This window comes from Onychostoma macrolepis, chromosome 16 (genome assembly GCF_012432095.1).
Source record: "Onychostoma macrolepis isolate SWU-2019 chromosome 16, ASM1243209v1, whole genome shotgun sequence".
NCBI classification, from domain to species: domain Eukaryota; kingdom Metazoa; phylum Chordata; class Actinopteri; order Cypriniformes; family Cyprinidae; genus Onychostoma; species Onychostoma macrolepis.
In genome coordinates, this window is record NC_081170.1 from 16687902 (window position 1) to 16699553 (window position 11652).

An 11652-nucleotide genomic window follows, 5' to 3' on the forward strand; every position below is an offset into this window, starting at 1 on the left:
TCTGGTCCTATACGCTGGACCAGATGGGTTCCACATGTCAGCCTCAACAAAACCATAACCAAGCCACTTGATACACACCCCTCCCAGATGAATAGTCACAACAACGACAATATTCTGAACAAATATTTAATCATGTTTAATCAGCAAACCAAGTTGAATGAATCTCACACCTAACATACAGCATTGGTCAGTTCACACTTTCACAAAAACTATAAAAACATGCTTATTTGTTTTGCTTGGTCAGTGTGTTCACCCTGTTGGAGTATGGCAGTGTGAATTGGCTTTTAGGTGCTTTGGAATACAAAACAAAAAACAGTAAAATAAATATATATTTGTTTAATGTTCACGCAATTAACACAAAATTCTTAAATAAGGTAGTTTCTCTATTTTTGCAGTATTCAAGTGTTCATGTCCCTGAATAATATCTGCATGAACCTAAGTCTGAAGAGTACACATATCTAGTAGACAGCAATCCTTGTGAGTGAGAAGTCTGGTGTGGAGCCTGGATCTGGAACCGACTTCTGTCCAGGTTATCCGTCTTCACGAACTGCCCTGAAATACAATTCAAACAAACAATGTAGTGTGAGGCTCTTACATTCACAATGCTCATTTTGGCTTGGTGGTGAAGTGTGCAGAAAATTCTGCTGGACTGAAATTTAGTCTTTGGTGAACAGTCTTCAAGAGTGCAAATAATATTTAAAGTTTTAAGTATCTTTCAGGCTCGTGTGAGGTTTCCACGAGCAATAAAGTCTGCTTGAACAAAAATTTCACTACATTTAAAGTTTAGAAAATAATATACAGACTGTTACAGTTTCAAGTGAGGTGTGTTCACAGTACTGGTTCTGTCTTACCGTTATTAATTTTAATTTCAAAGAACTTTTTATTATCATCTGTGTCTTTTTGAATTATGATTGACCCCTCTGTAGGTTGTTGTGTATGAAGTGTCCTCAGAGCAGAGTTAAACAAGATGGCCTTGTAGGACATACAGGAACCCAGACAGCAACATAGTGTCGGCCCAGATCCGGCCCACATCTGGCCCGTGTGAAATCCATGCGGGCCAGATGTGGGCCGGATCTACCCTGCTTGCTGTCTGGGAAATATTTGATATATTTTTTTAATATTCGACAAACTTTTGAATGTTTGAGGTTTTACTTACTAGTCAGATGGTTTATGGCGCTTTGGAGATGTTCTTCCACAGGAGATCCGCTCAGCTCCAGCTCTGCAGCACAGCCATCAGCATGGAAGAATAGGAACAATATGTCACATAGCCAACAAAATGTAGTATATAATGTCAGGATTATTAGAAATAAACAAACTACAGCAGAGGTGAAATCCAATAATAATAATAATAATAATAATAATAATAATAATAATAATATACAAAACATACAAAAAATCTTAAGATACCAGAATTCATATTTTTAGGTTTTACAGATGCATGATGATATAGTTGAAATATATTGTGAAAAATTCATATAAAGTTATTTAATAAGATTTCTCAGATCACCTGTGTTTCCTGTATCTCTGTCAGCAGCTCTCATTACACATTTTCTTGTAACTTCCCCTGCTTTAGGTATTTTTTTCTGACGCTCCTGAAGTCACAGTACAATTTATCAATATTTATTTGCAATGAAAGTTCAAAATGTGTTTGAAATAGTTTCAGCCCATTAGTTCATGTAAGTGACGTCACCGATTGACCCCCACAGTGCAGACTTTTAGGTTAAATTAATTAGCTTATAGTGACTTCCATTTATCTATTGATAAAGTATCAGCAAAACATTTACAAAACTATCAAAGCCGCTCATCTACATATAAAAGGTGCTTAAAAGCTCAAACGTTCATTAATAAGATCTCAAATGTATAAGTTACCTTACCTCTAATTGTTAGCCTAGTTAACGGTTGTGATGCTAACGGTCTTTATGAAGACACTAAACCACTCCTGTGAAGTAAAGATTCAACAGAAACGTGTCAGTAACATGTAAGAAAGTGTCAGGAACAGTTGTATGTATTATTTGTGTAACTTTAGGGACTAAACTTACCTGAAAGTGAAAACAGCAGAGAGACAGCTTCTGGCTACTTGTCAGCTGAGTGAGTTGACGCCCTGTTACCATGGTAACCTCCTCTGCTTCAGTTTAAATGCGATTTGAATGCTCAACGCGCGCGCTCATTGGCCGTCCACACGAACTCGGTTATTTTCAAAACAGCAGCTTTTTCAATGCAGTTTGGCCGTTCGTCCTCACGCAAACGCTGCACCAGGTCACTGAAACTGAACATTTTGAAAACTCCTGCCAGGGTGAAGATTTAAAAAAACTCCGGTTGCAGTGTTATGGTGTAGACAGCAAAACCAGAGTTTTTGGCTTGTGACGTCGGAGCCTGCGCTGTTATCTCCGCCTACTTGAAACTTTGTCAGGCTTCTGATTGGCCAACATGGCCTAAAACACATCAGCGTTACGCATTTACATAAATAGTACAAAAGTCAAATAAAATGTCCTGAAATTTCATCATGTATTGTTTAGTAGGCCTACATCAAACTGTAAATTGAATGAGAATATGAAAGCAGTGAATGCAAAACATTGTTTGAAGTCAGTTGTATATAAAAAAAACAACAGGATATACTATTCTATAATATAACATATAATATAATATCATATGAGGCATGAATATAATTTCACATGTAAACACAATTAAACACACAATATGAGCTTTATGTTATGCATTTTAAAAAATATATTTTCAAAATGTATTTCAATATATTTAACAGTGTTTCACATATATGTGAATATATTACCTTTCTGTATGGGAAAACATTGGGATTTTAGTCAAAAATATTTGAAATGGATTTTAAATGTGGGTCAAGATCGGCAATACTTATATGGCCCACATATCTATATTTGACATATGGGCCAAATACTACATTTGACATCTGGCCCATGTCTTGTGTGCCGTCTTAAACCCGGTACCACCTCTGCCAAACTCGGGCCATGTTTGGCCCACATGCTGCATGCCAGTGCCGGATGAATGGCAGATGAATATATGAATATATGAATATAACTATAAAACAACAGAATATATTATTCTATAATATGCTATATAATATCATATATTATATAATATCATGAGGCATGAATATAATTTTGCATACAAACACATAATAACACACAGTATGAGCTTTATGTTATGCATTTTAAAAATATATTTTAAAAATATATTTAACAGTTTCACATTTATGTGAATATATTACCTTTCTGTATGGGAAAACATTGGCATTTTACTCAAAAATATTTGAAATGGATTTTAAATGTGGGTCAAGATCGGCAATACTTATGTGGCCCACATATCTATATTTGACATCTGGGCCAAATACTGCATCTGACATCTGGCCCATGTCTTGTGTGCCTTCTTAAACCCGGTACCACCTCTCCCAAACTTGGGCCATGTTTGGCCCACATGCTATATGCCAGTGCCGGATGAATGGCAGATGAATATATGAATATATATATATATAAAACAACAGAATATATTATTCTATAATATACTATATAATATCATATATTATATAATATCATATGAGGCATGAATATAATTTTGCATACAAGTAAACACATAATAACACACAACATGACCTTCATGTTATGCATTTTAAAAATATATTTTAAAAATATATTTAACAGTTTCACATTTATGTGAATATATTACCTTTCTGTATGGGAAAACATTGGCATTTTACTCAAAAATATTTGAAATGGATTTTAAATGTGGGTCAAGATCGGCAATACTTATGTGGCCCACATATCTATATTTGACATCTGGGCCAAATACTGCATTTGACATCTGGCCCATGTTTTGTGTGCCGTCTTAAACCCGGTACCATCTCTGCCAAACCCGGGCCATGTTTGGCCCACATGCTGTATGCCAGTGCCGGATGAATGCCAGCTGTGCCAGATGCATGCCAAATCTGGGCCAAATTTGTTTGCTGACTGGGTAAAAGCCGCTAAGACATCACGCTTCAAAGAGGGGGCCATTGAAGATATTGTGATTGATATAGCCAAGACGCTGGGGACCGTAATGACTCTGCTGCCAGGAGCAGCTCTAGAAAAGTTAACTGCTTTTTTTTTTTTTTTTTTTTTTTAAATCATATAAAATAAACAATCCTGAAGAATTAGAAAGATTTCCATGGCAAAGCATTTAGCTATTATTGGTGTAGGAAAACATCTACTGATGGATGTTTACTTTTAATGTTGTTTTATTGTACAAATTGTAGGGGTTTGTTTGAAAATATAAATGGTTCTCTTGAAACAAAAAAAAACGTAAAATGTAGCTTATGCTCATGAGGTTCCAGTCTTATCAGAATAAATAGAAGTTTTATTCATGGTGCTGGTCTATTCACTTTATCTTGGTAACACCCTTCTAGCTGACTTACAGGCTTACAAAATAAATGAACAATGGCTCACAGAATTATGGTTTCTGCAACTGCTTTTGCAAATTTACCTTTGCTTTTGTATAATACTGTATATAACCTACACCGCTAGATGTCAGCTCAACATTAAAAGGAATTCTCCGTGCACCTTTAAATGCAACTTAAAAGCACTATGAGATGTCTCAATGTATGAACCCTGCAAACATGCCCCTGCAGGCACAGTGGACTAGGGCCAGTCCACACCAAACCTAAACAGGCCCAGTGCGGGCTTGCCCAGGCGAGGCCCACAGCTTTGGGCTCACCGCAGGCTCTCTGTGAGCAGCCCACACTATGGGACTGCCCACATTAATCCAATGATGGCCCTGTGTAGGCCAGCCCGTTCGGGCCCAGAGCAACTTTTGTACCTTTGGGCCCATACAGGTTTGGTGTAGGCAGCCCTGTAATGCAACTAGGATAATACTAACATTGACTGGCCATTCTTTAGCCACTCAATTGAAATGGAATGGCTCAAACCAAAAGAGACCTTTCCAGAACCTGTTGTTTCATATAGGCCAGGGATCCTCAAATCTGGCTCACACACATACACAGTTGGGTGAGTTTGATCAAGTTGCAGCTAAACTCTACAGGAAAGTGGATCTCACGAGTTATATTTGAGGTATAACAGACATGAGCCTGTTAACAAGTTATTTAAATTCCTTAATGACACAGGGTTAATAAGCAGAATATGAGTACATTTAAAATGATATGATGTTACACACTCTTGTACAGTAGGTGGCTGTATGCACCTAAAAGTTGTTTGCAATCCGCCATTAACCAAGAGAAGAAGAAGAAGCAGCCTGTTAACAAGAATTTGTAGGCAGTTTTCTTCCTTACCACTAGAGGTGCTAGGGTGTTTTAGGTTTCTTTAAGTAAAGCCATGTGGGTACAGGGAGTTAGCAATAACAAGCAGCAGTAGTCAGCACGGCTCACCTGCTAAGCATATTGTGCGGTGTCTTGGTTTGGGAAATGTCATTTCAAGCCCAGTCTAAAGTAAGGAGTAGATGTTTTTTTGCACAGAATTTACTTGTATGTATGGCCTATACATAGCTTTCCTTTTTTTTTTTTTTTCTTTTTTTTTTTTTGTACTTGTGTATTTACATTTTTGGCTGTACGTAGCTGTATTAACCTGAATTGAATGTTTTCTATTTTGTATTTAATAAATTGATTTGAAATCCCTTTGACTACTGTACATTTTTTACAAAACAGACATTAGTTATGTGGTGACTGCATCCATTTCAGATGTATTATAGTGCATTCAATTCATGTCGGATACGAGTTGAACGCACATGAACGCCACCACAAAGTCGTTATTACGAGTGGGGAAACGTCTCCGGTTACATGCGTAACCTCGGTTCCCTGAAAGGAGGGAATGAGACACTGCGTAGCTTACGCTTGGGGGTAATCCCCTCCTCCCGAAATACTGAAGCCTTATTGCATCACGCCGGTAAATCTTACCGGCCAATGACGCTCGAGCGTTTGAGCTAGGGGCGGAGCCACCCACTATATAGGTCGACGTCCAGCGTCATTGCCCCAGAATCTTTCGACTGTTCGAACGGGTACAAGACTCTGAGGATTACAACACAGCAGCGCGTGCAGTGTCTCGTTCCCTCCTTTCAGGGAACCGAGGTTACGCATGTAACCGGAGACGTTCCCTATCAAGTTCGGTCTCTCGACACTGCGTAGCTTACGCTTGGGGAACAAAGTTTAGAAAATAATATACAGACATGGACTGGCCGCAGCACTGCTGGAGCCACGTACATATTCAGCATTTACCACTTGATTTATGTAGAAATCAGTGCACCTACCGCGGTCGACAACAGCTCGAACGCATGTAGAAGTCGCTGACTATATCTATTATAGGCATGTCTAAGGCCACCGGACCTAGTCGAAACCACCCTGATCATCTGGGGGGCGTGGCCAGGTGCAAGCGGCAGCCAACTGCCAAGCTGTAGACACATCACTGCACAGACAGAACGAGCGGTGCGAATGACGGAATCTCCAGGTTGTAAAATCTAGCAAAAGTGTCTTGTGAAGACCATCCTGCTGCCAGGCAAATATCCTGAATCGACATACCTTTTGCCCAAGCCCACGACGAAGCCATTTTTCTTGTGGAATGGGCGTGTACTCCCCACGGACAGGCCTCATTCTTAGAAGCATACGCCAACGTGATCGCTTCCACAATCCAATGTGACAGCCGCTGCTTCGACACTGGCAGTCCTTTGGTACGGCCACCAAAACATATAAACAGCTGTTCTGCTTGTCTGAAATGACTGGTCTTCTCCAGATAAACTCGCAGAGCACGGACTGGGCATAGCGGGTGTGCCGCTGGCTCCGAATCCTGAGGAGCAAACGCTTGAAGCGTAATGACCTGTGCTTTAAACGACGTAGAAAGCACTTTAGGCACATATCCCCGCCTTACAGTCTTAGGAATGGACCATACAGTCATCCTTACCAAATTCCATACACGCAGTGTTCGTAGACAGTGCATGTAAGTCACCCACCCTTTTACCACATGCCAAGGCAAGCAAGAGCGCTGTCTTAAACGAGAGCACTCTCAACTCTGCCGAAAACAGCGGCTCAAAGGGTGACTCAGATAGTGCACTAAGCACTAAGGACAGATCCCACACTGGTACCAAATTAGAACGAAAGGGGTGCAACCTCCGCGCTCCTCTTAAAAAGCTGGCAACCAGATGATGCCTACCAACTGAACGATCCAAAATAGGTGAATGGAAAACTGAAATAGCAGCCACATACACTTTTAGAGTAGATGGCATGCGTCCAGCATCCAAGCATTCCTGCAGAAACGATAGAATGACAGACACATCACAGCTGGCTGGGTCCTCATCCTTCGACATGCACCATGAAGTGAAAACTTTCCATTTCAGATTGTACAAACGCCTGGTAGACGGGGCTCTGGCTTCAGCAATTGTATCCAAGACTCGCTGAGATACGTTTAGCGACTGCCCTCCGCGCTGACTTGCCAAACATGCAGATTCCATAGCTCCGGTCTGGGGTGCCACACCGAGCCCTTTGCCTGCGATAAGAGATCTCTCCGTAACGGAATCGGCCACGGGGGAGCCGTTAGAAGCTCTATCAACTCCGGGAACCATGGCTGGTTGGGCCAGTTCGGCGCAACCAGAAGCACCGCCCCCCTTTCCTCTCTGATTTTCTGCAGCACTAGCGGCATAATCTTCACCGGGGGAAAGGCATATTTGCGCTTCTTGGGCCAGCAACTCGAAAGAGCATCCCCCTCCAGAGGTGCGTTCGTCAGCGAGAAGAACAGCTGGCAATGCGCGTTCTCCTCTGAGGCAAACAAGTCGATCTCCGCCTCTCCGAACAGGCTCCAAATCAGCTGGATGGTCCGCGGGTGCAGTCTCCATTCCCCGTGAACTGGACCACCCCTGGACAGCATGTCTGCGCCGCAGTTCTGACTGCCTGGAACATGAACTGCTCGGATCGACAGAAGATTTCTGTCCGCCCAAAGGAGGAAACGTTCCGCCAGCGTTTGAAGCGAGCGTGAACGAATACCTCCCTGATGGTTGATATAGGATACCACCGTCGTGTTGTCCGTCCGAACCAGGACGTGTCGATCCTTTACCAGTGGAAGAAAGCCCTGCAAAGCTAAAAATACTGCCTTCAGTTCTAGGCAATTTATATGCCACCTCGCTTGCGCACTCGTCCAAGTGCCATAAGCCGGTCTGCCGTCGCAAAGGGCTCCCCAGCCCGTCAATGACACATCCGTAGTGACAATTTTTCTGCTGACCACTCTGCCCATCGAGACCCCCTGCTCGAACATCCTTGTGTTGAACCAGGGGGCTAACGTCTGCATGCATTCGCGGGTCACCAAGACGCGCAACTGACCGTTCTTCCACGCATTGTTTGGCACCCGGGATTTCAGCCATAGCTGAAGTGGTCTCATATGCAGAAGCCCGAGTTGACACACCACAGCCGCTGCTGCCATACGGCCCAACAATCTCTGAAAGCATTTCAGAGTCACCACTCTCCCCGGCTTTAACGAGGTGAGAGCGCTGGTCAAAGCTCGCATTCGCTCTTGAGAGAGACGCGCTCTCATCGATTGCGAGTCCAAATCCATTCCTAAGAATACGATGGCCTGTGTGGGGCGAAGCTTGCTCTTCTGCATATTGATCGTCAGACCAAGGTGCTTCAGATGCTCTAGAAGCTGACATTTGTGGCTTTCCAGTGTATCCCGTGACTGGGCTATAACAAGCCAGTTGTCCAGATAATTCAGGATGCGAATTCCACTCTGCCTGAGAGGGGAAAGCGCTGCATTGATACACTTCGTAAAAGACCTCGGGGCTGTGGGATTACAAATTTATTTAAATGTTTAATTTAGATCCCTATGTAATAGTGTACAAACTGAAGAAGTTATATACATTGTATTTAGCATTTATGGTGAAGATGATGACATCAGATGAACGATTCAAGAGGTCCCTGCCAGTTCCTGTTCTCTTATTGTAAGTGAAATGAGCCAGACGACGGAGACTCTTGCCTTTTGTTTGTAATTGCTCTTGCTGCCCCTGCCCCTGTCTTTGGGCAGTTAGGCTGATTAGATTAGGAGTCGTTAAATGGGGCAGTATGCTATACCTGAATACTTCATTTGCATGTCTTAAGGTTGTCACCCAGGTGCTTGGGTTCCATTCCTAAGCACTGCCCCCTAAATGTATATAAACTACAATGTATCACTGCTTTAAGTTAGACTTGGATGACTACAGCGACGCGCAGCGAGTTCTCAATAAAGAGTAACTTCTGAATGAAAGATATCCCAACGTCTCCTGGTCTCTGCTTCGTAGAAGATAAAAGTTCACAACAGGGCCAAAGCCAAGCCGAACGGGAGAACTTTGAATTGATAAGCTCTGCCCTCGAATGCGAATCTTAGAAAGCGCCTGTGACGAGGGACTATCTGAATGTGAAAATAGGCGTCTTTCAAGTCCACCGAGATAAACCAGTCCCCGGGCTGAATGTGCGTGAGGATCTGTTTCACTGTTATCATCTTGAACGAGCGCTTTGCAAGCGCGTGGTTCAGTGGTCTCAAATCCAGAATAGGTCGGAGCCCCCCGTCCTTTTTGGGGACTAGGAAGTAGCAACTGTAAAGGCCACACTCCATATTCCCCGGGGGGACTTCTTCTATTGCCTGTTTTGCAAGGAGAGAGAGAATTTCTGCTCGCAACACTGGTGCGTCTCTGCTCTGCACGTCTGACATCCTCACGCCACTGAAGCGGGGTGGTTTGCGTGCGAACTGAAGCGTATACCCGCTCGAAACTGTGTTCAGCACCCATTCTGACACTCCTGGAAGCATGCGCCACGCGCCCAAGTAGTGAGAAAGGGGTAGAAGCGCCCCGTGACGCGTCTGGACCGGCTCGTTGTCTGATGATAGGAAGCCCACCACCCGAGGGGCATCGTATACGTCTTCTGCACCAGTTGGACCGCCAGCATGAGCCGGGGGAACACTCGTGCTTAGACTGAAAGGGCGCGTGGGGCTTGCGCCCTGCAGAGAGCCGCTCAGAAACGGGACTGGGGAAAATTCTGAGGGGAAAAAGAGCTCTTTTGCTGAACAGTGTTTGTTTTGTGCTTTTTTTGTGCAAACTTTATTGACAACAAACATTTCCCCCTGTCGCCTGCAACATGCAAGGGGACAGGCAGGTGAAAACCAGCAAGATGAACTCTCTTGCGAAGTGGCCCGTCGTCCATCTCTCCGGACGGCCGCTTCCCCCTCGGACCAATCCCGTCAGGAACGCTGCTGTGGATCTGGTCCAGCACTAGAGGGACGGGGTCCCATCTTCTTTGGATACCGGAACTGCCTCGCTTTTGGTCTCACGGCTGGCTCTGGGTCCACCCTCACCCTAGTATGGGAAGGAGTAGGCGGCGGTCGTTCCTGCCTTTTTGGACGCTGTAAAGAAGAGGACCTGGAACGCGGCGGACCGATCTCTCTTCGGCAAGAAATGGCTCATCGCCTTTGACTGCTTCTGGGCCTCCAGAAACTTCTCAGAAAACGAGCCCACAGCATCACCAAACAGGCCGAGCGGGGATATGGGCGCGTCCAACAGCTGAGCTTTCTCCGACTCCCTCATGTCGGTCAACGTCAGCCAAAGATGCCACTGAAGCGTGACGAGATTGCCCATACAACGGCCGATTCCCTGAGCCGCCTTTTTCGTGGCTCTGAGCGCCAAGTCAGTGGCTGAACGCAGCTTTTTGAAGGCGGCAGAGTCCGGCCCCTCTTCATCCAACGTCTGCAGCATTTTGGCTTGGAAAGCCTGGAGAACGGCCATAGTGTGGATCGCAGACGCTGCTTGGCCGGCTGCCATGTAAGCCTTATCCGCGATGTGGCTTGTGGTACGGCATGGCTTCGATGGAAGCGATGGCGCAGATTTCCACCCAGACCTCCACGCGAGACCTCCTCGTGGACCTCTGGGAAAAAGGGAGCTGGTCTCTGGGGGGCAGCAATCTGGCGGCCCGACTGCAGATACCGCATGTCCAACCTGTTCTTAGCTGGTTGTTCAGGGGGCGACCAATCCAGACCCAGGTCCTGTATAGCCTCAGACAGGATCTTCACCAGCTCCTCATCGATCGTAGCCGAGGGCTCGCGCACCTCGCTGTGTGAAGCCTCTGACTCCTGGCAGGCGGACCAGTCACCTGAACCAGAGGCTGCAGTTGACATAGCGTCGTCATCGACGTCCACTTCATCCTCTGCAGCACTAAACGAGACCAGGTCCAGCACATCATCCGAGGGGCGGTGGCTGGACCTCGTGTAAGAAACAGGTGGCTCTCTTGAGTGATGAGCATGCAGGAACTGAGTCGACATGCGTTCATCGGAGGGGCCTACTGCACGTGGCTGCCTCGGCCTTTCCTCCCGCGGCTCGACAGCGACGGGGGGCGGAGGCAATGGATTAGCCCGTGCGCAGTTTAGGATAACGGAAATCCTGGCCCGGAGGGTTTTGACTGACATTTCTTCACAGGAAGGACAGTCAGGCCCATCCAGCGCGGCCTCTGCGTGGGCTCGGCCCCCGCATGCACAACACTCCTTAAGTGACATCTCGTCTTCTTGCCGGATCGCCAAAGGGGAACTAAAACGAATGGCGTCCTCTTAGGGCGTTGTCAACGGCGAGAATAGTTAACGGCAGTGAGTAAATTCTTTCAAGTCTTCAATGCTTGCTTCGTGAAGGAGAAAGATTCTGGGG